Genomic DNA, 23769 nt, shown 5'->3' with positions numbered 1-23769 from the left:
GACAGAGGGGCGGGGCCAAGCACACACAGAGCAGCGGCTCGGCTCTGGTGCCCCAATTGCAAGCTGCTTGCTGTGGGGGGAACTTGGCAGAAGGGAGTGGCCAGGAGTGTCGACGGAGGACCTGAGAAGAGGAGGATTGGGGCTGCTCTGTGCATATAACATGTTTGTTAGTTTTAAATAAAAAAATTTCTGATATGTACAGCAAGAAGCTGCACTTCTCGCTCTCTGCTGCGTGGGAAAAGGGTCTATGGTTAACATCAATTCCAGTGTTCGTCCGCCCCTTTTCTCTACTGTATCATTCACAGAGCACATCCACAGTTTTATCCTTGTGCTGAGGATAAAATGTATGCAGCCAAATACAGGACAATTCCAAAATGAAAACAGTTTTTTGTCTGCAAGGGTGGTGATAATCAACATTCAGCAGTACAAGGATCCTGAACTTACAACCAAAGCTGCACTGGAATGAAAACCAACAACCTAAATGTCTTATGCCCCGTACACACGGTCGGACTTTGTTCGGACATTCCGACAACAAAGTCCTAGGATTTTTTCCGACGGATGTTGGCTCAAGCTTGTCTTGCATACACATGGTCACACAAAGTTGTCGGAAAATCTGATTGTTCTAAACGCGGTGACGTAAAACACGTATGTCGGGACTATAAACGGGGCAGTGGCCAATAGCTTTCATCTCTTTATTTATTCTGAGCATGCGTGGATTTGTGTACACATGATTGGCATTTCCGACAACAGATTTTGTTGTCGGAAAATTTTATATCCTGCTCTCAAACTTTGTGTGTCGGAAAATCCGATGGAAAATGTGTGATGGAGCCTACACACGGTCGGAATTTCTGACAACAAGGTCCTATCACACATTTTCCATCGGAAAATCCGACCATGTGTACGGGGCATTAGAATGATCCTGACACAGTCCAGACCTCAATCCAGTTGAAATTCTGTGGTAAGATTGCTGTTTACCAACCACCCCCCTCCAACCTGACAGAGCTAGAGCCATCTTGTCAAATGTATGGCAAATAAATTGCAGTTTACCTGTAAAATCCTTTTCTTGGGAGTACATCATGGGGACACAGAGCTCTATCAATGACTTAGTGGGTTAGATAGTCACCATCAGGTGATTGGACACTGGCAAACCCTAATTACAAGGCAAGTTCCTCCCCTATATAACCCCTCCCATATGGAGAATACCTCAGTTTTGTAGCAAAGCAATAATTATCCCAAGGTATATATACATAAATCCCGAAGAGGGGCAGGAGCTCTGTGTCCCTTGATGTACTCCCAAGAAATGGATTTTACAGGTAAGTGATAAGAAATATGCAAAGAATTACAAGTGATATCGATATTTGCCTTGTTCCTTATATGCTTTTTTCCTAGCTAAAATGGCGCTGGCTTATTGTTTATGCAATCTGCTTAGTTCCGACCAACACCTACAACAATATTTAAAGAACTAGCAAAAGTTTACCATATTAGGCCATATTGTGAAAGGGCACTGTTTTTGACAATAAAGCTGACGATGCACCATGAGTCACCAGTGTGCCTTAGCCAATGGCAGCTTGCCAAATACTGTTATAAAATGACATGTGTAAAGGGTTCCTGTATGACTCTGCACGGGACTCCTTGCTGTGAGAGTTCATCCCTATGTATATACATTTGTAATAAATCTGTCTTCTAATCAACATGACCGGAGTTGACTGATCAGTGAGAGAATGGAATTTTACCAACATCATGGTCCTTTCGAGCCGGAAGTAAGGATTAGGTGGTGGATCGAATGGTTCCGTCCAAAATATCGGTGAGTATCAGACTCCCTCTCGCCGAGACCTAGGTCCTCCCACTCAAGTTAAGTGGTAAAAAGAGGCTGGTCGGTTCCGGGATCCACACCTGACTTCTACTCCTGGACTTCTGATCCAGTCCTCCGAGTCTGTGAAAGGTAAGACAGATTTTTTTTTCTTTTCTCTTCTTTTCTTTTCTCTTCTACTTGAGGTGATTTGGGTTTTTATTAAGTATTCCGGTACTGTAAGTTGATTATAAAAGACCTAAGTGACACAGGGGCCGAAGACAGAGGCACTTGGGGACGTTGCCTATGGTAAATAGACGTAGCCCGCTGTCTGAGACAGATTACAAAAAATGTAAGGTACCGAAAGATGATAGATGATTGATAATTGTTGTGAATAGTGGCTACACGTAATCTGGATAGATTACAGAGAGTCACAGTGGCCATTTCAGGTTTTTTTCTAACTGAGTGGTGGTTGGGACAAAAAGGAAGTGAATGTACGAGCAGGAATCAATCTAACTTGATCAGAAACACTTCCCCCATAGATAAATTTTTTTTCTCTTTTTCTCTCGAGAGCAATATTTCCTGCACTGTTCCTTTTGCTGCATTTGTTAAATCATGAGACCAACTCTCGCTCTTTCCTCCTCATGTTTAACATTATTGCTAACTTTGTGTGGGGAGTCTTATATTTTTTTGCTCTACTGTGATCCAAGGGTTGCTAGTCTGGTGGTTTACAGGTTGATAAAAGGCCTGCTTTATGATCTGTCTGGCTGCAAACTTGTGGTTAAAAAAAAAAAAAAAAACTGGACTCACTCACTCCTTCCCCCCCCCCCTCCTCACGGACACCTAAGTGCACTTCCTCTTTTTGTGTGAGTGTGTGTAAAAAAAATAAAAAAATAAAAAATAAAAAATTCTGATCAGAACGTTAAGAATACTGTTTGTTTTGACCAACTGTACTTTGTAGTAAATAAGGTAAAGGTATAAGTTGTTTCATATGTGTGTGTGTATGTGTACGTGTATGTATATATATATATATATATATATATATATATATATATATATATATATATATATATATATATATATATATATATATATATATATATATATATATATAATGTGTGTTTATTTCCTGTTTGGAGAGTTTGGACTTTGTTTGCTGTTTTATATAGATTTTGGCAAAGTTCGAGAGTAGAATTACCAGTCTTGTATTCTAAACTCAAGGAAAAAAAACAGAGACATGGGGAATAGTTTCCCCATTAGAAGGAGATAAGAAATCTATGCATAGCAAATAACCAAAATCTGTTAAATATTGTGCTAAGTGGGAAAGGAAGTTGGGATTCAATGGTAAACTAACTGTGAAAGGGTGTCAGGAGTTGGTGGATAAGCTTAAATTGTTAGGACCCAAAGAAAAAAAAAAAAAAAGAAGAAGTAAAAGATTAGAAATGGCGGAATAAGGAGAAAAAAAGAGAAATGCCAAGCCCAACTGCCCCTAGTGGACAAAGAGACAGACAAAACGGTCAGCCCCTAACTATGACTGTTTTTAGACCATGGACTGAGAGTGACGTGCAGAAGGCTACCGAGCATATTAAACATCCTAAGTTTGGGGCCCCAGAAATCATTGAAAATATGGAAGGTCTGAGGAACAGTTATAGGCTAAATGGGGTCGAAGTGGAAAGGGCCTTAAGGAGGGTTCTAGGATCAGATTGGGCATCAGTAAAGGGAAATTGGGACCCCTGTGTAGCCACAGTGCCCCCTCAACAAAGAGGGGAACCACTGGCCCTTGATAGCAAAGATTTGACAGACAGATTGACTGCCTTCTATCAGAGATGCAATCTCCGATGGGTATAACGAACTGACTGGCAAAAGATTAATATGACTGTAAAGGAAGACAAGGAAAGTGTCAGTGATTATCTAAATAAACTACCAGAAGTTTTTAAAGTGTTCTCTGGGCTCCCCAAAGCTGAAGATGTGAATAGTGCATATCAACAATAGCCAAAGATAGCTTTTGTTAATGGATTAAAACAGGATCATAAGGATTACATTGTTAAAAACATGGTTACTTACTGAACTGCATCAGTTTTAGATGTTTTGCAATATGTTAATCATTCTGAGAAGTATTTGAAAGTGATGGAAAAAACAATGTGAAAGTAAAGGTTTTTGTGCAAGGTGATGAAGGAGATACACCCTTAAGAAGGAAGCAGAGGAGGGTATAGCCCCTGCAATAGAATGGTACAGGATTTACAAGCTGTTAACCAGGCAGTTATACCAAGGGCATAAGGTAAGTAAAACTAAACTCCAGTTGTGGCAACAGCAGGTCAAATACTTAGGGTCTAATATCTCAAAAGAAGGTCGACACCTGGATGAGGAGAGAATTTGAGCCCTCCACCAGGTGCCGAAGCCAGAAACAAAGAAACAAATGATGTTTTTTTTGGGCATGACAAATTTTTGTAGAGCTTGGATTTCTGGGTATTCAATACTGACCGCGCCCCGTTGGTCCATAAATTTGAGCCCAGCACGACACCTTTCCTGTATGACAATACTTTTGAGACAACCTCACTTAACAATATCGGAAAGTACCGTTATCTAACCCTGACATGACACTTTTTGTTGATGGCTCCAGTACGAAAAATCCAGATGGCACAAGTGTAACTGAATATGCAGAAGTGACACATGACAGAACAGGAAATCATAGAGATAGATCATACAGTCCTTACTGATATACAGCCTATGGTTTCAATATTGGAAAACAAAAGGTTGCACAATAATAGATAACATCTACACATCACCTGAAGGAAAGCTGGTATTGCCAAAATCCTTATTTAGGTATGCAGCAGTATTGACACATGGAGTAACTCAAGTGTCAAACAGGGGGATGACTGAGATGTTAAATAAGGTATGTACAGCCTATGGTTTCACAAACTACTAAAAAAACCTTTTTGTTCTCAATGCATTATATGTGCAAGAGACAATGCTCAGGGAGGCATAAGACCACGGAAAGGGAAGTTCCCCACACCGCAATATCCATTCCAACACATTTGCCTGGATTTTATTGAATTAGACAAATGTGAAAAGGAAGAAATATTGTTTGGAAATCATTGATGCATTGACCACATGGGTAGAGATATAGTGCTGACGCCTTAACAGTATCCAAAGCCTTACTAAAAGATATAATTTCATGATTGGGATACCAGAGAAGATTTATAGTGATAATGGTCCACATTTTGTAAATCAGACTATAAAAACAGAAGTGATGGGTATAGAAGTAAAAGAATGACTGTGCATATCACCCTCAGTCAGCAGGGCTCGTAGAAAGACATAATGGGATATTAAAGAGCAAGCTAAAAAAGGCTATGGAAGAGACAGGGAAAAATTGGATGTACTGTCTCCCACTAGCTATTTTAAGCATGCACAACACCCTCACTAAAGAGGGGCTGAGTCCATTTGAAATTATGTATGGTAGACCTTATAAAATACCTTTATTACCAAATGAAACCCACACAGAGGAAGGGGAGAGAACCTTAGCAGAATACATGTCAAGGTTATTAAAACAGAAACAAATTAACCAAGAGTGTTCCATTCCAGAAGGAGAGCCCATAGGAGAAGACAAAGTACAAATCGGGTGCTCATTAAGGTGATCAAAAAGAAGCATTGGCACTCCCCTAAGTGGGACGGGCCATATCAAGTACTCCTTACTACTCCCACTGCAGTAAGCATTGCTGAAAGGAGTATGTGGATTCACCAATCCCACTGTAAAAAGGTAAATATAGGCAGAGTAGGGACAGAAAGACTGAAGGAGGGGGAAAGTCCAAATACAAAGGGAGGCAGATAAAAGGTCTGCTTGTCTCAACCTTGGTGAAGAAAAGGCCCTATCTAGGCCCCCCTCACTTCAGATAGGATGGTAGGGATTTTGTTCCTCGTGGGAGTATTGGTGACTCTAGGAGAGGCCTCTATACGGGGAGGTAGGAGACACGGGAGGATAGTGGAACCAATCAATTGGGAAGAGACAGGAAGAGCATTGAACCTCACCTTTGTTGAAGGAACCACCAGTACTATACAGGTGGATTTCTGCCAGATGACAGATTGTGGAGATAAGGTAGAAGCAAGTAAGTTGACCTGGGCAGACAAATACGTGTGCTACCTAGCTGGAACTACCAGGTGTACTATTTGGGATTCAGTCATGTGGACAACTGCAGCAGGATTGGGGATATGAGATCCCAGCAGCAGGAGATTTAAAGAATAGATTAACCATAACTAAAGCAGTCCACTCTCCCTGTACAGAATCAAAGAATTGCAATATATTATTGATTTCCCTGAAGGACCCAAAACTAGAAGATCAGAGGTTATATCGTATAGGAGCTTGGATATCAGGAACTGACCCTTTGGGAAAATTCTTTCTTGAAGTCAAACCAAAGAATGAGACAAACAAGAAGAAAGAATTAGATAATGAGGACCGACTTAAAGTAGAGGTATTAGGATCCACAGTGAGATTCACCAATCTCACAGCGGAAGAAGCTATAACATTAGAAACAGGATACCAGGATAAGAATAAATGGCTTGAATGGTTAATCTATACTGCTAACAGTGATTTTTCCCTTAAATAACAATACAGATCCAGATGGTTTAGGGTGTATGCTAAAGCTATATCAAAAAACATACAAACCTGACACCAACACTCCCTGTCACACATTAAGTTTATTGTTTCCCCAGGTTCAGAGACCTCAGATACCCCCTGCTGTCACGGCATACCCTGGCAACTTTGCTTGCTTTGCACTTCCGGGGAATGAGAGTGGCAAAGATTTGGGGTCTTTACCGGATGACTACTGCATGGAGAGGATTAACAAAATAGTAAAGGGAGAGGGTGACAACTGGGTTGAGCACGACACCCAGAGGGCGGACGTCTGGTGGTTATGCGAAGACAAGAGGCTCAGAGCGAGCATCCCAGCCAATTCCCGAGGGGATTGTGCCCTGGTACAGCTGGCAATGCCTCTGCGCTTACTGTCAAAGTCCCCTTGGAAGACGGGTCACCGGAGGAGTAAAAGGTACACCTCTCCTGCGGGGTCTTTTGACCCCCAGATCTATATAGATGAGATTGGGGTTCCGCGTGGAGTGCCGAGCAAGTTCAAAGCTAGGAATCAAGTGGCAGCTGGATTTGAGTCTGTTCTCTGGTGGGTGACAGTAAAAAAAAAAAAAAAAAAAAAAATGTTGACTGAATAAACTATATATATATATATATATAAATATATATATATATATATATATATATATATATATATATATATATATATATATTATAACCAACAAAGGTTTGTAAACTACACCAGGGATGCAGTTATGAGATTGACAGAGCAATTAGCCCCTACCTCTCTGACGGCATGGCAGAATAGGATGGCATTAGATATGATCCTAGCAGAAAGAGGAGGGTCTGTAAAATGTTTGGTGGTATGTGTTGCACCTTTATTTCTAACATTACAGCTCCTGGAGGAACCGTAACTAGAGCCCTCGAAGGATTGACAGCCTTATCGAATGAATTAGCGGAAAACTCAGGTACTGATGATCCATTCACAAATTGGCTTGAAGGTTGGTTTGGGAAATGGACTGGACTTGCCAAGGTCAAGGACTTGCTAAGGTCTGAAAACCCAGTTGTGGAACGGACCTGCACTGAAGTAATAAATTGAGGAAGCAAATATAGATATCAGAGGAGGGAATGATAAGAAATATGCAAAGAATTACAAGTGATATCGTTATTTGCCTTGTTCCTTATATGCTTTTTTCCTAGCTAAAATGGCGCTGGCTTATTGTTTATGCAATCTGCTTAGTTCCGACCAACACCTACAACAATATTTAAAGAACTAGCAAAAGTTTACCATATTAGGCCATATTGTGAAAGGGCACTGTTTTTGACAATAAAGCTGACGATGCACCATGAGTCACCAGTGTGCCTTAGCCAATGGTAGCTTGCCAAATACTGTTATAAAAGGACATGTGTAAAGGGTTCCTGTATGACTCTGCACGGGACTCCTTGCTGTGAGAGTTCATCCCTATGTATATACATTTGTAATAAATTTGTCTTCTAATCAACATGACCGGAGTTGACTGATCAGTGAGAGAATGGAATTTTACCAACAGTAAGCTGTATTAAAAAATCCTATTTTCTTGGGGGAGAGAGAGAGACGCAGGAGAGAGAGACCCAGAAGAGTTTCAGGTCTCATGCACATCGCTGGATCAAGATTGCGCTTAGGTAAGTATTAGGGGGGGCTGAGGGGGAGCTGCACACTGAAGGGTTTTACCTTCATGTATAGAAAAGCCTTCACTCTTTACAACCACTTTAAGCTGGGCATAGACGGAGCCAAATACATCACGGGACACAGAGCTCTATCAATTACTTAGTGGGATGTCCCAGAGCAATGCCCAAATTGAAGGGAGGGAGACACAGACGTGAGGACCTATACTGCTGCCTGCAGCACACTGCGCCTGAAGGCAGAATGCGGACCCATACAAGGACGGTAGGACAACATCTTGGTTCAGATTAAATCCTGATACCACCTTAGGCAGCAAAAAACTGTTAATTCTGATACCCCTCTAGCAGAGGATATGACAACCAGAAACTCAATCTTCTGGTCAAAAGAACCAAAGGAATATGGTGTATTGGTTCAGAAGGCTGTTTATGTAAAAACAGACTATTCAAATCCCACAGGCACAAGGGAGACTTAACTGGCGGAATTAAATTCGACACCCCTTGGATAAAAAGCCCGGACTAAGGAATGAGAGGCGAGTGGTGGCCTCTGAAAAAAGAAATATTGATAAGGCCGAGAACTGACCCTTGACCCTCAGGGCCAGTTTAATTTCTACCCCTAACTGTAGAAAGGCGAGACTTCTGCCACTGGCATACCTTTGAGGATGCCAACCCCTGGATTCACGCCAGGAAACATACGTCTTCCAGGCTCTGTGATAGACGAGCCTGGAGGCCGGCCACCTAGCATTAACCAGAGTAGAGAGATCTGGACCCGAAAGCCCACGACTTTTCAGAATGTAGGTATCAACAGTCAAATCATCCAATTTATATTCCGTAAGGAGGGATGGAATACTAGTGCCTGCGAGAGCAGGTTTGGGCATAGTGGAAGAATCCACAGTCTTCCTACCGCCATCTTTACGATCCCTGTATACCAAGGCCTTCTGGGCCAGGCTGGAGCCACCAGAATAACTGGTTACTTCCCCGCCCGAAGAAGACATGGAAGGAGCGGAACCGGAGAAAACACCTAGGTCAGAGAGAACTGATCAAAAGGAATTATCAATGCATCTGTTCTGCATGCTAGTGGACCCTTTGTTCTTGACAAAAAAAATCGTCCGGCTTCATATTGAACCTGGAGGCTAGAAGAACTACATCAGGGGTACCCCATTTCTGGCATATAGCCTGAAATATGGGGGGGTGTAGAGACCATTCTCCTGGACACAGCTGCTGGCGGATTAGATAATTTGCCTGCCAAATTTCCATCCTTGGAATGAAGGCTGCAGATAGGCAAGGAACATGCCACTCTGTCCAAACAAAAAATGGTTCACCTCTCTCTGGGCATTCGGACTCCTGGTGCCTGCTTGATTGATATAGGTCACTGCTGTAGCATTGTCGGATTGTATCCAGACAGGACAGCCTTGTGACCTGTGGGTCCAGGCCCTGAGGGCCAACCGTACTGAATCTCCAATATATTGACGAGCAGGAAACTTTCCTTGGAGCGAAAGATCCTCTAGGACTGCACCCCAGCCTATAAGGTTGGTATCCGTAGTTACCACTTTCCTGGTGACTGGAATAAAGGATTTTCCTGTAGACTTTTGGCTAGCAACCACCAACTGAGGCTCTTACGTACTTCTAACGCCAGGTGCCTGTGAAAAACTAAGGCTTGGATTCTCTTGCTCCAAGCAGACAGTATGCTGTTCAGTAATGGCGTTGAGTGAAAACTGGGTGAAAGAGACAGCCTTAAATGAGGCTACCATCTTCCCCAACAACCTCATACAAAGGCAAATGGAAGGTCTATCCCTTGCTTTCCCCACTTGGGCCAAATCTTTATGGTCTTGGCCTTTGACTCGGATAAAAGATACCCTGCTTTGGGCTATGTCCCCAAATACTCTAGCCTCCATAAGGGCTATAAAGACCATGCTGGACACACTTAGGTCCAGCCATGCTATCAACTGATCTGTCGCAGCAGACTGCCTTGGAATGCCATTACAGCTATACTCTGAGCCCTTTAGACCCGCTAGAGGCGGGCCCTAGCAGTTTATAAAAGACTTGAGCATGGTGGCAAACCACAAAGCCTACCAATCAGAAGAGGTGCTGTTTCCCTGTGAAATGCAGACAAGTTCTGAAAACACATATGCAAACAGTTCTCCATATGTGTAAGTGGCAAGAGTTAATGCCATATGCCTCAAAAGAAGCGTGCGTTCATGGAAACATGAATTTTCTACAATATGTTTAAAACATAAAAAGTGTGTGCTGTACACGTGTGCTATGGAATGGGCACCTTGCAAGCAAGTATGCGTCTCTGAATATGTAATGCAAGGCACACATCATGTATCCAGGCAGACATGTATTCTTATGTGAACATAAGGAATCCTGTATAATTAAGGAGGCTAAATTAACATGCCTCGTTATGCAAGCATGCAAATCTACGTGATCATGCAACCTTAGGTGATCATGCATTCTTATGCGATTCAGCATCTTTTATGTGACCAAACATTCTATGCATTATAAGCACTACTGTGCGGACAAGTACCCTCCTCCGCTGACGTGCATTCCCACACTCATGCGTTTAGCTGTTTGTGTTAGCAACAATGTGCTCAGAACCGTGTACAGCACCTGGTATTCCCAGGTGGTCTCCCAGTCAGGTACTAACCAGGCCCGACCCTGCTTAGCCTCTGAGATCAGACGAGATCGGGCGCTTTCAGGGTGATGTGGCTGTAGGCATCTCAGCAGTTGTGCGTTTGGCTAGTTTGTAAGCAAGCACCTGCATGAGGACCTTGTGGAGGTTCTACACCTCTATGTAGTAATGGACCTACTTGGAAAGGTACAAGAAGCCTATGGGAATTTAAGAAAAAAACCCAAGTAGGAGACAGAGGCTTCGGCCGTCTAGGCTGAGGGTAAATTATACGCAGCATGAATCTCTGTAAAAGATTGCAGCTACAACTCCAGAGACTGTGAGGCCTCTGATACCTCCGCCCTGTCAGATTGCACCTGTTTCCTGTCCTCTGATGGTGATCTTTCATCATCAGATTGTTGATCCTCTTGATTGAGGATTTTAGGGCAGGGGAAGGGGAACTACCCCAATTTCTGCCCTCTTGTGAGGATGCTGCGATTAAGCAGCTAACTTCTCCTGTACATCACACACTGCAAATGCAAACAATCATCTTTAAAAGACCTATGCAGGGCTGCAATGTTGGGAGAGGCCGCAAGCCTGACAGGGGCAATGGCTCATCCTGTGCGGCTGCCTCCAGTCTTTCAGGGGGGATATAACCCTTAGATCTAGATTTCTTATTGGCTCTTTTACTTGCCCCTGAAGCCCTCTTACGGGGAGACATAGTCCTAAGCTGACAAAAACAGAGGTACTAGTATAAATGCAATCACTTTTGTGCCTAGTCTTACAATATTAATATTAGCTTAGTCTGCACAACCTAATGCCGAGTAGGTGTCTTAGATATGCCTGGATCCGAACCCACCGAGATGCTTACTGCCCACAGCTCTGTGTCCCACCGCTTACAAGGCTCTGGCGTCCTGGGCTTTTAAAAAACAGCCGCCTTGCGCCTCTGCACTGATGCGCCGTGCATGCCGCACGTGCACGGTGCTAGCAACCACCCCCCCCGCCCCCTGTGCGCGAGTAGTACCAACATCGTGGCGGCCGGGGGCGAGAAAGGTGACAACCGGAGGACTACGTGGGACCCTCTAGACTTCATGGGATCCCCCTTTTCAGACCGACCATGTGGCAGAGCCTGCAGCGGAGGAGGTGAGCAGCTTCATAGACCGGCTTCACTGAGCGTGTATCCTGAAAGGCATGTAAGTAAACACCAGGTATGTCTCTTACTCCCTCTAGTGGCGGAAAACAGATAAGACATGCAAACTACTCATAGAAGATAATCCATAAGGTGTATACTTAGGATTGTCTTCCCTTACCTTATCCCCACCGCAGGAAACTGCTGATAACAGACAGATCCAACCTTCACCCATCAAGGCGGGTAACGTCCATCTTAGGCGTATTGGCCTGAGGCATGGATCCAGTTGTATAGCTCCTAGGCCCCCATAGAGACAATCAAACAGAGATTTCTTCTTAGTACATCTTTAACGTGACCAACCACTTTAGACACTGGCGAAAAAACTGAGGTACTCTCCATATGGGAGGAGTTATATAGGGGAGGAACTTGCCTTGTAATTAGGGTTTGCCAGTGTCCAATCACCTGATGGTGACTATCTAACCCACTAAGTCATTGATTGAGCTCTGTGTCCCATGATGTATGAACAAGAAAATGTGTTTTTTGTAACTACAGCCTACTAACAAATACCTGAATTTTGTGTATCATTGTTTTTGTATCACACCCCAAGACAGGCAGAAATAGAGTCAGGAAGGCAGGAGTCTCAGTGTTGGAATCTCCAGGAATTATAAAAAGTTTGTGATCCAGCCCACCAGAATCCACCTATAACTGAAATACTTATTTTGGGTGGACTTATGAAGTTCACTCCCTGGTATAGTCTGATCTTTTTCTTGATGGAGGTTAACAAAGATGAACACTGGTCTAAAGTATGACTCCAGAGAGCTGTGTTAAGGTTTCTAAATTCACCACATAGTTGTGAATGAATCCTGAATTTTTTGACTGATATACTGTAGTTGTCCTATGCTGCCTTTCATTTTATATGTGTTTCTTGTTGTCCTTCCTGAGATACAGTTGTGTGAAAATTCTGATAGGAACATAGTGGTACCATATGTTAATATCTTCCAGGCTCTGCACACTCTGCTTTCACTCCTAGTTTTCATTACAGTAGCATTAGTCATAGCTTTGGTGACCCCATAGACTTGTATTGTAGCATCTAATTCCATTGAAATAATGAAGGGAACCAGATGCAGACTATGCAGAGACCAGAAGGAGTACGTTCATACTACTTTGCTCTAATTGAAGTTTTTGCAGCTGTACCTCTGGAAGGGGCAGCATGGAGTTAGGTGTAATGAATACTAAAATTATATGATCTTTCTAAAGATAATTCCTTGAGTTCTCCTTTAAAGCCAAGCTCCATCTATTTTTTAATTCAAGTTCTTTGTGTTATTGGATTTGTTCATTCATTTTTATAAAAGTTTGCAAAATTTACAAAGTGTCTTCATTCAATTTGTAAATAACTTTGCCTATGCTTTGTACCAAAAACATAATCCAAGCATTAATATAAACAGAACAAAATAAATAGAACAAAATGTGCACTTTAACACTTGAAGTTTTTTTATGTTTTATTAAGAAAAATAGTCAAGCGATTTAAATCAAAGCTACAATAATTTCCCTAATTTCACAAAGTCATTGCATAGGTACAGTTGACCTCTGTTAAGGTCTGGGTCACACCAGAATGCAGTGCAGGAAATGCTTGTTATGTGCGCATTCTGCCCTTTAAATCTGCATCCAGGTTCCAATGTATTTTTAATGGTACCCCAAAAACAGATCGCAAATGCGGTGCATTTGTGGTCACCAAATCACATGGTACCGCAACACTATGTGGTTCAGCGCAGTGTGTTTTTAAAAGTAGTGCAAGCACTACTTTTTCTGCAGTCCAGTGCGTTTTGCAGCCCATTTAAATGAATGGTCTGTCAAAATGCACCACACAGGAATTGCACAATCTTGATGTAAACCAGACCTTAAAGGCGAATGGTATATTTTGTACATTGTAACAATGGTCCAGCTTGGACCAATGTAACTATGCATATACCATACCTGTGGCATGTGAACACCTCCATTGGCTACCTTTGCAGCATATAGTGGAAATAAACCAATCAATTAAACTGTTTCCCAAAGCAGTTATATTCAAGGCATGCTGTGAATGGTAACTGTCAGAGCTGCTTCTACTCCCAACCAATTTGTCAAGCCATCAAATGGCTGGTGGCTGCAACGGCAGATCAAACTGGGTAAGAAGGCAATTTCCTTTATTGTAAAGGACAGGAGGGTTTAGTTCCGCTTTAAAGGGTGGCAGTTGGAGGGATGTAAAAAAACATGCCTCAACCGTTTTTAACACCTCCAACCGCAAGTTTAAATGAGCCCCAAGGCTAGGTCCACACCATGCATGTATGAAAACTGATGGGAAAACTGTGCAGATTTCAGAGACATGAGCTTACATCAGTTTTCATACGCGTTTCATTGAGTTTTTATGCACGTCTGTTATGTGCCCTGTTTACACCACAGGGGTTGATTTACTAAAGTCCAATAGACTGTGCACCTTAAAAAGTGCAATTGCACTTTGCACGTGCAGTTGCTCCAGAGCTTAGTAAATGAGGTAAAGCTTCACTTTGCAAAGAATACCCAATCACATGCAAGGAAAATAAAAAAAACAGCATTTTGTCTTGCACATGATTGGTTAATGAAAGTCAGCAGAGCTTCTGCTCATTTACTAATCTCTGGAGCAACTGCTCTTGCAGAGTGCAACTGCACTTTCCAAAGTGCATAGTCATTTTGCCTTTAGTAAATCAACCTCACAGTGTTGATATCACATCAGTTTTTTTTTCCGTGCAGAAAACTGCATACACGTTGCAGATTCCTGTGCAGAAAAAATCAGCATCTCATACCAGTGTTGTGGTGTAACCAGGGTACATAGAGAACAATTGTTTTTTGTGCCCTTGCCGAAAGTGTGCAGAAACACTGACGTCCTTGCACCATGGCGTGAACACGGCCTAAAGGTTTAATGCACACGGCCATAAGAGGGCCACACAGCATCCAGGGCCTCCGTAAAAACGTTCCCAGGATCCGCAGCTACTGCACACAGCCATCCATAGACAGCGATCAGAAAATTGTAGCTGTACACAGTTATGCGCTGGGGTTTGTGTACAGCATGTGCATGGACATGAGGTAAAGCTTCACTTTGCAAAGAATACCCAATCACATGCAAGGAAAATTTAAAAAACAGCATTTTTGCCTTCACATGATTGGATGATCGATGTCAGCTGAGCTTTTGCTCATTTACCAAGCTCTGGGGAAACTGCACTTGCAGAGTGCAACTGCACTTTGCAAAGTTCACAGTCTCTTTGCCTTTAGTAAATCAACCACTAACTGTGCTCAAGACATACATCAGTGCACATGTTTGCATAAACGCATACAGCCATATCTTCTAATTGCTGTCGATGGGCTGTACACAGCAGCTGTGGGTATATAGCTTGAATATGTCATGTGAAATCATCATTAAGGCAGCATTCCATCTTAAAAGTGAGGCTCCTCTGCTAGAACACTGTTAACTCTTTGTAATCTGTGGCCAACTCTATAGCACTTCACATTGTTCTATGAACGCAGTTCCTCATTATACTTAGAGCACTTCTTTCACTTAGGTTTTGCAGCATTTCCGAGCCGCTACCACAAAGCCTGTACCAGTCTCCACCAATCCAGTAACCTGTCACCTCATTCCCAGTGATATCGATCTGTATGTTTCACTTGGATACTAGAAGGCGTCGGAGGCGTGGCTGTACGGCGACCTATCATTTGCGATTAAGGTGTGACGTGCTGTACTGTATACGCTGTGCACTGGTCAGCGGAGATCACCTCGCGCTGCTGAGGATCCCACGAGGGGAAATGGGTGAGGTTAAATACTGCATCCCGGGTCCGCCGTGACCATAATACATCACTACAGCCGTGTCGCATGATGCTTTCGTTTATGCCTTTTATTATCAGAAATGTGTGAGTACAATGATTGAAGATCCTGAGTGTGCATTTAAATAAATGTTTTATACGGTATCACACTATTGGAAGCATTATCATTTCTTTCATGTGGATACACTTGATGAGTATTGCTGATTATTGAAGAATTTCACCTGCTGCAAACACGGTTTCATTTAGGGTGGGTTCACACTGGTCCGACAAACGCTCCGACATTGGGAGCTCATGTCGCATGACGTGTGAAATCCAATGTTTCCCTATGGGAGCCGTCCTAACTGGTCCGACACAAGTCGTTCCGACTTTAGAAATGCTCCCTGTACTACTTTGGTCCGACTTTGATCCTACTTCAGCCCATTGACTATCATTGAAGTCGGATCAAAGTCGGATCGTCGTCTCGCATGATCCGACTTTGGCATGCGACTTGTGCTCAGATGATCTTGAGGGGGAACTCCGCACAAATTTTAAATAAAAAACTGGCATGGGTTCCCCTCCAAGAGCATACCAGGCCCTTGGGTCTGGTATGGACCTTAAGGGGAACCACCTACGCCGAAAAAAACGCGTGGGGGTCCCCCCCAAATCCATACCAGACCCTTATCCGAGCACGCAGCCCGGCCGGTCAGGAATGGGGGTGGGGACAAGCGAGCGCGACCCCCCCCCGAACCATACCAGGCCGTATGCCCTCAACATGGGGAGGTGGGTGCTTTAGGGCAGGAGGGCAGGGGGGCACCCTGCGGGCCCCCCCACCCCAAAGCACCTTGTCCCCATGTTGATGAGGACAAAGCCCTCTTCCTGACAACCCTGGCCGTTGGTTGTCGGGGTCTGCGGGCGGGGGGCTTATCGGAATCCGGGAGCCCCCTTTAATAAGAGGGCCCCCAGATCCCGGCCCCCACCCTATGTGAATGAATATGGGGTATATGGTACCCCTACCCATTCATCTAGGGAAAAAGTGTCAATAAAAAAACACACTACACAGGTTTTTAAAGTAATTTATTAGACAGCTCCGGGGGTCTTCTTCCGACTTTGGGGGTCTCTCCGGTTCTTCTCCACGTCTTCTGCCGGGCTCCTCCGCTATCTTCTGCTCTTTTGCCGCTCTTTTGCTATAGCGGTGGCCTGGACTTCTGCCTTCTTGTCTGCCTTCTGGCATGCTGGGACTGTGCCATCCTAAGGGGTGTGGTCAACATCACCCGGTGACCACGCCCCCTAAAACGTCACAGTCCCAGCATGCCCCGGGACAGTGACCTCATAAGGGGGCGGGGTCACCGCCTATATAAGTCCATTGCGGAGCGCTCAGAGAGCATTCCAGCTGGAGAGAGCGTCGTGTCAACATCAGAAGAGGGAAGAAGACAAGAAGACAAGAAGGCAGAAGTCCGGGCCACCGCTATAGCAAAAGAGCAGAAGATAGCGGAGGAGCCCGGCAGAAGACGCGGAGAAGAACCGGAGAGACCCCCAAAGTCGGAAGAAGACCCCCGAAGTCTGGAGCTGTCTAATAAATTACTTTAAAAACCTGTGTAGTGTGTTTTTTTATTGACACTTTTCCCTAGATGAATGGGTAGGGGTACCATGTACCCCATACTCATTCACATAGGGTGGGGGGCCGGGATCTTGGGGCCCTCTTATTAAAGGGGGCTCCCGGATTCCGATAAGCCCCCTGCCTGCAGACCCCGACAACCAATGGCCAGGGTTGTCGGGAAGAGGCCCTTGTCCTCATCAACATGGGGACAAGATGCTTTGGGGTGGGGGGCCCGCAGGGCGCCCCCCTGCCCCAAAGCACCCACCCCCCCATGTTGACGGCATGTGGCCTGGTATGGTTCAGGAGGGGGGGGGGGGCGTTCGCTCGTCCCCACCCCATGACCGGCCGGGCTGCGTGCTCGGATAAGGTATGGATTTGGGTGGACCCCCACGCTGCTTTTTCGGCGTAGGGGGGGTTCCCCTTGAGGTCTATACCAGACCCAAGGGCCTGGTATGCTCTTGGAGGGGGGGGGCCCATGCCGGTTTTTTATTTAAAATTTGGTTCGGAGTTCCCCCTCAAGATTCATACCAAACACAGTGCCGGGCATTGGCGGGGATCCAAGTTGGATCCCCGTTCATTGAAAGTCGGACGCATGCAAAGTCAGATCCAAAGTAGGACGGCTGTCGTGTCACACCAGTGTGAACCCAGCCTTACTTTGGCTAGCCCCTGGGAGGCTAAATTTCTGCCTATTGGCCGAGCATGAGAATGCAAGGCAAATATTTCCGGTGAGTGTGGCTCCATAAGAGTGGATCACAGTCACGGATGGTGTGGTGGAAGACGTCTTATTGCATGGAAAAATTGCTTCATTCACTTTTTTGACACTGAATATCTTGCATGGACTTTGTTTCATTTATTTTTATTTATTTAATCTTTTATCTATTTTGTACGGATTGTTGTCACTATTAATTTGTACACTTTATATGAAGTTAAACGGGTCCCCACCATCAGTGGGAGAGAATACTGGATGATTGCTACACGGACTCACTAGCATCAGTGGGTGGTTTATCACATTTAATTTATTTTCATACTGGTTCACCTTTACACATTATTAAGTTAATCTGTTATTTAGCGCCACTATTTCCATTGAGGAGCATTTATCTTATTTACTATTTACACTAGTTGTCAGCTTTAAAGAATAATTGTTTTGATTTTGCACATACGCGCAGTGGGGGAGTTATTCCAGTGCCTTGTTGCGCGACACTTGAATACCGATTTTCAAATATTAGAAAGCTCACCTGTACATTTCCTGTGCTTTTTCTTCTACTGAGGCCTCACTACCCCCTCCTCCGTGACTGCCAGGCTAGGTCCCTAAGAGGCCCTGTGTTGGGAGATTGGGCCCAATATATGGGGAACTGGTCACTAGGGAAGGAGCCTAAGCGCCAAGCTCCTTCATTATCAGGGCTTCCACAACCCCTGCCATGTCACCCGCTTTCCGACTAGCTCGCTGTTTATGCACGTGACACTAGTATTGTAGTCATTAGCAACAGCAGAGCCTCCTTTGGATAGCTTCTCTGCTCCTTAGACCTTTTGTACTGTATCTTCACTAACTCATCTCCCTCCCGTGTTAAGCCCTGTTCTTTGGATATGCCATTCATGCACCCCTTTAGTGACTTTAGACCAGGCAGATTAGATAACAACAAAGTTCTTTTACTGAAAAAGTTAAGCAGAACAGACAAACAGTTCTCAGAGACATCTTCCAAACACATTTCTTTACAATGACCTCTAAGTGCCCTTTTAGTGTGTCCCTGGTCCTCCCTTTTGCCCCATGAGGTAGTTCTACCTTAAATAGGTTGGAAAGTCTTTTATTCCATGAGGCTGGGTTCACATATTGTATGTGAGGCTGCGGTTTGCAACCCGAGGGCCAGTGCATTCCTGTTCACCGCTTCAGGTGCGATTCAGGTGCAACTCTTTGCCTAAACTCGCACCTGAACCAGACTCAAAAATGCACAAGACCCTTTTTCAAACCACACTGTGGCCGCCCACGGTGAGAGTCGGTCACATTCACATGTCATGGGAATTGGATGCGGTTTAAAACGTATCCAATTCGCATGTATGTGAACCCAGCCTAAGTCTGTTCAGTAGCACAAGTCCATATCCCTTGGAACCCCTACTGGGCTCCCACAAGGGGTGGCAAATTAGCAAAGTGCCAATTACATTCTCAGCAGCATTCTCCTTCTCTTCCCATGCAAAGCACAACCAAAAAGCCCTTGATCTGGATACAGTTCCACTTTCAATATATAAATGTTAGGCGCATTTAGCACTCCAGCGTTTATTTCAATGGCCAGAATAAATTTAAATTCTGGCCAAATAAATAAACTCCCAAACTCCAAGCACTGCAACACTCGTCTAAAATGGTTTGAAATAATGCAGCTTCGGTGAACTTATAATGCTGATTTTCTCCTGTTAGGATAAACAGCATTTACAAGAAACCAGTGTGCTTGAGGCCTAAGAAAAGCCAGGGAAAACCTGGGCAGCAGTGTTAACCCTTACCTCTCAGGCAGCACCACTTCTGCTGGGCAACAATAACTAAATAGTGTAACTAACACAGCACAGAATATATACTAATAAATATACTAATTAACACAGGCAACAACAGTACTTTGTTAAGCCCCTTTAAACAGAAGAACTTGGTGCTCGAGGATCACGTGACCATGGCTTAAGGTAAGTGAAATGGGTATTTAAGTGAAAGGGAGGTTGGGGTTAATATAATCCTAGAGATGGGTGTAAACTCTGAACTGGAATTAGAAGGAAAGACTAAATAAACTCACATAGAAGCATGCTGTATACTTTTTCCTAAGAAATCACAACGTAAATACCTTTTCTTAATTAGCTCCGGCTGCTCCGTGTCGATAAGCAGCTGGTGGGAGTGAGCTCTCTCTCCGTCAATGGTATGTGTAATTCAGCCCCGTTTTTCAAACCCCTCATTGACACAGAGCAGTCGAAACTGTGTTGTCACGTGACTGCTCCAAAGCTATTTAAAGTGGAACCTCTATCAAAATCTGCAAGGAGGCAGGCTCTTTATTGCACAAGAGACATGCAATTTCTCTTCTGTAATAAAATACACCTACCTGCCTGCTCACTGTGTTTTCCAGCATGTAAACTGAACTGTGCATGCGCAGCTCAGCTTACATCACGAGCATGACCCCTGTGTACCAGGATAAATGACACCTGCGCCAGTGAGGGACGGGGACCATTGAGGGAAAGTTATATTTAGCTCCACTTTAAAAGCTCGCTCACACCAGATGCTTTTAGACTGCGCTTCTCCACATCCGTGTTCTAAAGTTCTAAATTATAAAGCTTGTCTGAAAGTTCAGGAAAAAAGTGGGTGGAGACCAGACATTACACTCTGCAGAGCTCAGTGAGAAGATTTCTGAAACCTGGGTGGAGGGAAGAGACACCCCCCCCTTCCCACTGCACAGAAGAACAGAGCTGAGGCTGTCAATCAGCTGGAGGTCCCTCCCCTGTCACCATTTTTTTCTCTTATGCCCCGTACACACAATCGGAAATTCCGCCAGCAAAAGTCCGATGTGAGCTTTTGGTCGGAAATTCTGACAGTGTGTATGCTCCATCGGACTTTTGCTGGCGGAATTCCCGCCAGTAAAAGATTGAGAGCAGGTTCTCTATTTTTCGGTCGGAAAAAGTTCCGATCAGAAATTCCGATCGTCTGTATAAATTCCAACGCGCAAAATTCCTATGCATGCTCAGAAAACAATTCGACGCATGCTCGGAAGCATTGAACTTCATTTTCTCGGCTCGTCGTAGTGTTGTACGTCACCACGTTCTTGATGGTCGAAAGTTCAGAGAACTTTTGTGTGACCATGTGTATGCAAGGCAAGCTTGAGCGGAATTCCGTTGGAAAAAACTTGAATAATTTTTCCAACGGAATTCCGCCCGTGTGTACAGGGCATTAGTGTCAGTAAAACTTTTCAGAAGTGACTCATACTGATAGCAGAGGGAGGAAGCACTTAGTGCTCTTATTGAGACAAGTACACATTATAGAGGGATGTGCTTTGTTCATATTTCATATCTGAGGTTTACAACCATTACAATGAAATGCCACTTTGCAGCATTTAAAAAAAATATGCACAGAAAAAAAAAAGGAAAAATTGTAACGGTGTGTTGCACCAAGATTTACATGTCACACTTTTTACATGACCAGCAGCCATGCATTCAATGCAGCTGCTGGTGTAAATGAGCCACTGACAGGTTAACATTGATTTACAATGACATCTGAAATTCATTGGGATATATCAGGCAGCAAGTAAACATGTTGTCCATGAAGCATACTAATTTTAGAAACTAGAGCTTATGGACTTTATAGGCACATACACATCAATTCAAAATGTTAAAAAAACATGATAATCTTTATTTAACAATATCATAAAATCTTACACAATCATCAAAAGATCATAAAGATTGTCAATGAAGTTGATATGCTGAAAGCAGAAAAATTGGCGTTGCAGTTCGCTGTGTATGGGGCTGTGTAGCCGCAGACCGGTCAGAGTGCTCACGCTGACCCATGTCCACAGGCAGAAGTAACTACAATGGGTATAACTGGACCACAGAGCAATGGAAGAAGGTAGCCTGGTCTGATGAATCACAATTTCTTTTACATCATGTAGATGGCCAAGGGTGTGTGTGTGTGTGTGTGTGTGTGTGTGCGTGTGCGTGCGTGCGTGATTTACCTGGGAAAGTGATGGCACCAGGATGCAGTATGAGGAAAAGACAAGCCGGGGAAGGCAGTTTGATGCTTTGGGCAATGTTCTGCTCAGAAACCTTGGGTCCCGTCATTAATGTGGATGTTACCAGACACGTACAACCTACCTTAACATTTGTGCTGACCAAGTACACCCCTTCATGAAAACAGTATTCCCTGATGGCAGTGGCCTCTTTCAGCAGTATAAAACTGGCTCAAGAATGGTGTGGGTAACACAACGAGTTTGAGGTGTTGACTTGGTCTACAAATTATTCAGCTCTCAATTTAATCAAGCAAGACTGATCCTTGCAGGCCCAACCTCACAACGAACAGGACTTAGGCTCCATTCACACTTTGCAAATTGAAATTGTGGGCATAATCAACTTGATTCTGCCTGTGATCACTGCACAAGGCGTGTTTGGGTGCCATTATCCCTTACTAGCACCCCAAACATAATGTGACTCTGCTGCAATTGTCGCGTGACAGGATTGTGCATCAATTGCTGCAAATTGTGCCTTTCAAAAGCACGTGAAGCTTGTTGTGCATCTCTTAAAATAGTGCGGTTCAAATGAATGGGCTGAAATTGCACTGCACCCAGATTGCATGCACAGGAACGCACAGCCTTTAAAGGACCTGCTACCATGTACCACAGCGTACCTTCAGAGGTCTAGTAGTGGCGTCTATGCCTCGACAAGTCAGGGCTGTTTTGGTGCCAAAAAAGGGGAACTTAGATGGGTGGTCAAAATGTTTGGACTGATTGATGTATCATGTCTTAAAGTGAAACTTCATTCGAAAAGGGAAGTTCTGCTTTAACACTTCCCCCCCCCCCCCCCTCCCATTTTTGGAGGGGAAAGTGGGTACCTAGTTTTAGCAGGTGATCAGAGTGGAAGTTCTCCCCCCTCCCCTCCCTGCCTGCAAACTTCTGGGACACGTCACAGGTCCCAGGAGACTGCGGGACCATTCACAAAGTATAACACAACTTGTGCATACTCAGTGGGAAGCAGCAAAGAGTCACAGCCGGCTTATCTTAGTAAACATGCCGCTGCTGGGAACATGAAGACTGGTAAAAAAACAGCTCAGGTGAGGACAGCACTGGATCCATGGACAGGTAAGTGTCCTTTTATTAAAAGTCAGCAGCTACAGGATTTGTAGCTGCTGACTTTTACATTTTTTTGTTAATTTTTTTTGTTAATGCCGGGTTCACACTTATGCGAATTGGATGCAGATTTCCACCCATTCAATTCGCATAACAGGAGGGTGTGTCCGGCTCTCTATGGAGCTGGTCCACACAGCTCTGGGGCGGCCACGGTCCGCACAGGAAAAGGGTCCTGTGCGTCTTTGGCTCCATTTCAGGTCCAAATTCAGGCAAAAATTCGGACCTCATTTACCCCTGAAATGGAGAACAGGGACACACCAGACCCCTGCTACGAGTGTGAACCCAGCCTAAAGGAGTAGTACAGCCAAAGGTCCCGTGACCCGTTTTCAGCAGACAGCCGGCTGAAGCCCGCTGTCGGCTGACGTCACAAAGCCGGCCCAGGCTTGGGAAAGATTGTGACCATATGGTTGGGACTCACCCACATGCCTGGGCCAGCACCTGGCTCAGAATCTCAGCAAGCCGCTGAGAGCCTGGAACAGCCGCTCCTGCCCCCTCCACAGCCCAGTGCTCCAGTGAGCGCTGGAGGGGCAGAGCAGACAGCGGTGACTGATCGGTGGTGTTTGATCGCTCGGTTCTCAGTCTTAGAGCTGGCGGGGGACAGATGCAGCATCCATCTAGGTAAGTATGATTCTAGAATAAAAATAATTCTTATACTTCTCTTTTAAGACTAAAGATCCTTTTTAAATTATATTGTAACTATAGTGTCTCCCTTTCCCAGATAGCAAGGTTAACTTGCCACAAATTTGTGG

General features: G+C 44.3%; 1 long non-coding RNA gene and 1 pseudogene across 1 annotated transcript; one reads left to right on the top strand and one right to left on the bottom strand.

Annotated features, from left to right (window-relative positions):
• Positions 1 to 1578: 1578 nt before the first annotated feature.
• Positions 1579 to 7684, top strand: LOC141144308 (uncharacterized). Its single transcript, XR_012244391.1, has 3 exons — positions 1579 to 1942; positions 7262 to 7333; positions 7367 to 7684. It is a non-coding gene; the product is annotated as an uncharacterized lncRNA (long non-coding RNA).
• Positions 7685 to 10622: 2938 nt separating this feature from the next.
• On the bottom strand, positions 10623 to 10741 carry LOC141146325 (5S ribosomal RNA; annotated as a pseudogene).
• Between the last annotated feature and the right edge of the window lie 13028 nt (positions 10742 to 23769).

This window comes from Aquarana catesbeiana, linkage group LG05 (assembly GCF_042186555.1).
Source record: "Aquarana catesbeiana isolate 2022-GZ linkage group LG05, ASM4218655v1, whole genome shotgun sequence".
Taxonomy (NCBI): Eukaryota; Metazoa; Chordata; class Amphibia; order Anura; family Ranidae; genus Aquarana; species Aquarana catesbeiana.
Note: the sequence above shows the minus strand (reverse complement) of the source record. Positions and strands in the feature narration are given on the sequence as shown.